At 56.9% G+C, this 6,131-nt stretch overlaps 1 pseudogene; it reads right to left on the reverse strand.

The window, feature by feature from the left end:
* Nucleotides 1-4,254, reverse strand: part of LOC131586345 (uncharacterized) — a 982,094-nt pseudogene extending 977,840 nt beyond the window's left edge.
* Nucleotides 4,255-6,131: the final 1,877 nt, after the last annotated feature.

The raw sequence follows: 6,131 nt of genomic DNA on the forward strand, positions 1-6,131 counted from the left end.
GAGACACAGAGGGACTCCCAGGAATTCCCGTTATAGGTGGATTAGGGGGGACCCAGGAAGAGTTTGGAGGGGATGGGTGGGTCATGGGGGGACCACAGGGAGTCTTGTGGGGGGTGGGGAGGGCAAGGAACAGGGCAACCCCCAGAATGGGTTTGAGGGAGAACCGGATTGGAGCTCCCATGGCAGTGGGATGGGGAGATCTGCCAATCCAATTCCATGGGAATGGCATGGCAGTGAGATCCATCTACAGAGTTCACATGGGAATTGGACAGCAGTGGGATCGATCCGTGGAGGTGTCACGGATGAGATCCATCCATGGAATTTCCGTGGGAATTCCTACGTTCCCAAATTTTGCCCTCCCAAATCCCACATTCGCATTCCCATATTCCCATGGGAAATCTGCTCTCCCCACCTTTACACTCCAGCACCTCCTGCCCATATCTGACATATTTCCGGAGACATTCCCTGCAGCTGTGAGCCAGGGAATTTGTTAATCCCTCAGCCTGGATCTCAGGGATCCCCATGGCGGTGCCACAGTTGCCATCGCAGCCCCACAGATCCCCCAGCCCCGGCTCCCCCCGCTCAGCCCCGCTCTGGCTGTGCCGCTGCTGCAGCATCTGCAGCTCCCCGCTGGCCCCGTGCCGGTGCCGCTCCTTGTGCCAGCCCTGGCTATCCCAATATCCCAGCCCTGGCTATCCCAATATCCCAGCCCTGGCTATCCCAAGATCCCAGCCCTGGCTATCCCAAGATCCCAGCCCTGGCTATCCCAATATCCCAGCCCTGGCTATCCCAATATCCCAGCCCTGGCTATCCCAATATCCCAGCCCTGGCTATCCCAATATCCCAGCTCTGGCTATCCCAATATCCCAGCCCTGGCTATCCCAATATCCCAGCTCTGGCTATCCCAATATCCCAGCTCTGGCTATCCCAATATCCCAGCCCTGGCTATCCCAAGATCCCGGCTCGGCTCCGGCCGCCATCCCCGGGGCTGCGGCTCCGCCCGGCCCCGCTCGCTGCGGCGGCGCTGGAAGGGGATCCCAGCCAGGGACCCCATGGACATGGACTGCGGGAAGCCCGGGCCGGGCTCCGACAGCGCCGCGTGCAGGGAACGCAGGGAGAGGAGAACTGGGGGGACATTTGGAGATTTGGGATCGGGGGGGTCACGGCTGAAGGAAAGGGGGAACGGGGAGAGCCGGGAAGGGCATTTGGGGATGCCAGGACTGACAAGAGGGGAGGCTAAGGCTGGCTAGATGTGGCATGGCTGGAGTTCAGGGTGTTCCTGTATCCAGGAAAGGGAGCTCCAAGGGTCCCCGGTGTCCCCATTGCCAGGAGAGGGCAGGGAAAGCCGGGATGGCTGGGAATAGGGGTCCCGGGTGTCCTCAGTGCTGAGGAAAGGAGGGGCTGGCTGCTGGGAGAGGCAGGAATAGGGGTCCAGTAGGGAAATGGGTCAAGGAGAAGGGGGCTCTGGGGCCTGCGAGAGGCGGGATGGCTGGGAAAGGGGTGCAGGCGTTCCTGGTGCCGGATAAGGGGGTGCAGGGTGGGACCCACGGCCGGGAATGGGGGTTCGGTGGGATGGTGGAGCCCAGGAATGGGGGTTTAGGGGCCCCTCGGCGCTCCGGAGTGGGCGATCAAGGAGTCCCGGTGCCGGGGGTCCCCCCTCACCTCTCGCCGCCCCCCGGGAGCGCCCCCGGCCCCAGCGCTGGAGCCATCGCGCTGCTCCGCTGCGGCCCCGCCCACAGCCCCGGCCCCGCCGCCAGAGCCGCCTCTGGCCCCGCCATTGGCGCCGCTCTTTGTGGCACCAATGTCATACGTGGCGCTATGATGTCATACAGCCATGTCATGATGTCACAGCCTTCTCTGTGATGTCACACAGTCCCCTCTATGACGCCATAGCTGCACAGTGACGTCACACAACAAACTCTGTGATGTCACACAGCCCCTTTCTGACATCCCAGCTGCTCTGGGGCTCCAGAACACAGCCACAGAGGTCCCGCTGTGACACAGCCTCCTCTAGGACATCTTAGAGCCCCTGCCAGTGCTGAGCCCCTGGGAGCTCTGTCTGGGCCTGCTGTCTGTCCCTGAGCTGCCCTGGCAGGGCCCCAGCCCTGCTGGGCTGTGCTCGGGAGCTGCTCCTGGCCAGAGCTGTCTCCCTGCTGTGGTCTGTTCCCATGGCAATATCTGCACCATTGTTATGGTCTGTTTCCATGGCAACCATAACCAACCCCTGTTGCTATGGTCAGTCCCTTGGCAGCTCCATGGAGACCCCATGCCAGGGGTGGTTGCCATGGACACCAGCTCAGGCCTGGAGCCAGAGCCCGTTGCCATGGCAACCATTTGCAGTCCCATCCCCAGGCTCCTGGGATCACAGAGCCACAGAATTGGCTGAGTTGGGAGGGACCCATGGGGATCCTCCAGTCCAACTGCTGGCCCTGCACAGGACACCCCAACAATCCCAGCCTGGGCCTGGCAGCGCTGGCCAAACGCTGCTGGAGCTCAGCCAGCCCTGGAGCTGGGAGCCTTCCCTGGGGAGCCTGTTCAGTGCCCCAGCAGCCTCACGGGAAAAACCTTTTCCTCACATCCAGCCTAAACCTGCCCGCCTCAGCTCCAGCCGCTCCCTCCACTCCCGTCCCTGGGCACCAGAGGGAAGAGGTTCCCGCAGCCCCCAGCCAGGGACCTGCTCCCAAGGCTGCTGCCATGGCAACCAGGCCTGGCACCAGCTGGGATGCTCGGTTTCCACGGGCTGGGCTTCAGGAATGGCATTCCCCAATTTCCTGCTTCAGCTAAAACTGCATCGCTGCTCGCTTCCCTCCCACCTCCCATGGAATGCAGAAAAGGCAAAGATCCCGGGCTTGGATAAGAACAATTTATTGAGAACAGCATCGAAATAAGGCACAAACAGGAACAGAAAAAATTTTGGTAACAGAAGGGATAAGACAATCTATTCACAGGGAAAACTAAAACACCACTGACTGTTTGTTCCTGGCCACGTATTTCCTCCTGCAAAGAAAGGACACCCTTCTCTGGTGATAGAGAGGGAGTCCTTTTCCTGCCCCTGGCAATGACCTGAGATGGGATTGAATATAATGACAGGGCCATGATCAGACTCTCACATTCTTTGATCTCACATCATGTCATTGCCATGGGCAGGAAAAGCTCCAGGTGTCTTCCCAGCATGGATCCCAGGGAACATGGATCACCAGGTCTCTTCCTAACCTAGGTCCTCCAAGGGGGGATGAAGCTGGAGCAGGGCACAAAGCTCTTCCTGTACTTGGGGCACTCGCAGGGCTTCCCTTACTGGTGCCTCCGTTGGTGTCTGGTCAAGTTAGACCTGTCTGAGAAGCTCTTCCTGCACTTGGGACACTCGTAGGGCCTTTCCCCGGTGTGGATGCGTTTGTGGGTAATGAGGCTGGAGCTGCAGCTGAAGCTCTTCCCACATTCCCCACACTCATAGGGCCTCTCCCCAGTGTGGATGCGCCGGTGCCTGACGAGGGTAAAATTGTGCTGGAAGCCTTCCCCACAGTCGGGACAGCGGAAGGGCCTCTCATCCGTGTGAATCCGCTGGTGCCTGAGAAGAGTGGAGCTGCTCTGAAACCTCTTCCCACACTCAGGACACTCGTAGGGCCGCTCCCCAGTGTGGATGCGCTGGTGAATGACAAGTTGAGAGTTGCAGCTGAAGCCCTTCCCACATTGTCCACACTCGTAGGCCCATTCCCCAGTGTGGATCATCTGGTGGCAGATCAGGCGGTTGCTCTGGCTGAAGCTCTTCCCACACTCCAAGCACTTGTAGGGCTTCTCCCCATCCTGAAGCTGCTCATGGACCACCTGCTCAGAGCCCCGGCTGGATCTCTGGCCGCCTTCCTGGCACAGGGTGGGTCTTTCCTCCTCAGAGCACCCTGGGATGGGTTTGGAGCCCCTCCTCCTGCGGGATCTCCAGGGATTTTCCTCCTCATTGGATTCCTGTGCCCCGGTACTGCTCAAATCAGGTTCTTCCATGAGGTTCTGCTGTGGGGATTTGTCCTCCCTGGTTTCCATCCTCAGCTCCTTGTCTGGGGGAAGAAGGACAAGGAGAGGATGGGATTTGCCTCCATGCCAGAGGGAAGGGGAAGGAGATCCCCCCAGTGCGTCCCCAGCAGGACGGCGTCGACAGCGGGGTTGTCCTGCAGCCGGGGGCCATGCTGGGCTGGGAGATGGAGCAGGAGAGAGGGGGAAAGGGGCACTGACTTCCTCCTCACCTGCCTGGGCGTCCAGGGGCATTTTCCTCTTCCTCACAGCCTCCTTCTCCATCCAGCCAAGGTTTGGGATTAAGAAATCCTGGTTTGGGAAAAAACATGGAATGAGCATATTTACTTTGAAGGTCCCTCTGCCCAAGTCCCTCTCTAGAAGTCACTCGGGCATCTGGAATGTCTTGGTGTGAAAGGAAAGGTGTTTGCTAAAAAAAACATAAACCTTCATTGAAATGGATAAAAATGTAAGCAACAATCCCCTCTGAATTATTATAATCTTGATATCAAAGTGCTCTCAAATAAAGATATAGGAATAGGAATAATAGTTCTTTACTTAAGAAAGAAAAATGAAAATGCAGAGGTACAAAAAAATCCAAACAACAACAACAAAAAAATAACAATCTACTGTCAGAGTCAGAATACAACCTTACACCCCATTGGTCAGCGTTTTGGAAGTAGTCCGATTAAATGGTGGCTGCAGTCCTTCTGCAGTGACAGATGTGGTTCTGTTGAAGCAATAGAAGATTGTAGCTTACCTCTGAAGTTCTGGTGCTGTAGATGGGTCTGGTCTGTCCTTTGGGAATCCAGTGGAGAAAGGCTGCCTGTGGTGTTCTGATTCTCAGATTATATCCAGTCAGGAATGCTTGGCTCCTCCCCCTGGCTGGAGCATCTCACAATGGGATGATGTCATTTTATCAGTCATGCAGTGAGACTCAATGGCCCATTAACAGAAGATATCCCCCTGGAGGGAGGATGGGTGGTGGAAGAGATAAAGAACACTGCCCCACCTGGTTTTAACAGCTGGCCCATTAACAGAAGACATCCCCCAGGGATGGGTCATGAAATAGATAAAGAAAACTGCTCTACCAGGTTTTAACAGATGGTGATACAATACATACTTTTGGTTACATCTTGCATTGCAACCTAAGACATGGGGTCCATAAAACTTTTACACCACCAAAATTCAGCCCTAAAAAGGCCACGCAGGATTTCCCTATCTCTGTTCTCTCCCTTTTGGTGTTCAGGGTTTCCCCCCTGTCCCAGCTCCTGGGAGTCACTCTTGTACTGGGGGTCCCCCATCTACTCGGTCCCTGCCCTGCCCAGGCTGCTGGGAGTGCCAGGAATCCAAAAATTTTTCCCTGTTTCCATCTCCCCACTTAGGGATGCTGAAAGATATTGGGGTCCCAGGGTCCCTGCTCCCCTTATTCCCTTCTTGGGGTTGCAGGGGGTCCACTGAGAGCCCACTGCCCCTCTCCAGGCAATTGAGGCTCCCGCGAATTGTGGCGCTCCCCCTCTCTGGGCTCCCAATTTTGGTGTCCTGGGGGACACAGGGCTCTGCTCCTCCAGGCTGCCTCTGCCAGCAGCTGCCACTGGGAACCTCAAATGTCCCCCAAAGGGCATTTTCCACTCAGCTTTGGAAGTTCTTCATTCTCCAATCATCACGCTCAAAAACCCAACCCAGGGACCCCCCCAGGATATCTGGGCCAAGATCCCCCTCCCTGGTCACCTGTGGGATGGGGGGTAATGATCCCACAGATGGGGGGCTGTAAATTCAGGCAGTGAATCCCAGCTCCACTGGGATATACTGGGCGTGAGATCATACTGGGATAACAAGCACCTGACTGGGATTACTGGGAGTGTCTGGGAATGGCTATGGACATGCTGAGGGCAACTGGGACATATTGGGAGTGTCTGTGACCATACCGGGGATGACTGGGAACACACTGGGAACAATGGGAACTGTGCTGGGGAAAACTGGGAACAACTGGGATTGACTGGGTCTGCACTGGGGACAACTGGGCATGACTGGGACCATGCTGGGAGCAGCTGGGATAATCTGGGGAGTGACTGGGACTATACTGGGGGCAACTATGATCACACTGGGAGGGACGGTGAGCAACTGGACCA

Source organism: Poecile atricapillus, chromosome 19 (assembly GCF_030490865.1).
Source record: "Poecile atricapillus isolate bPoeAtr1 chromosome 19, bPoeAtr1.hap1, whole genome shotgun sequence".
NCBI lineage: Eukaryota > Metazoa > Chordata > Aves > Passeriformes > Paridae > Poecile > Poecile atricapillus.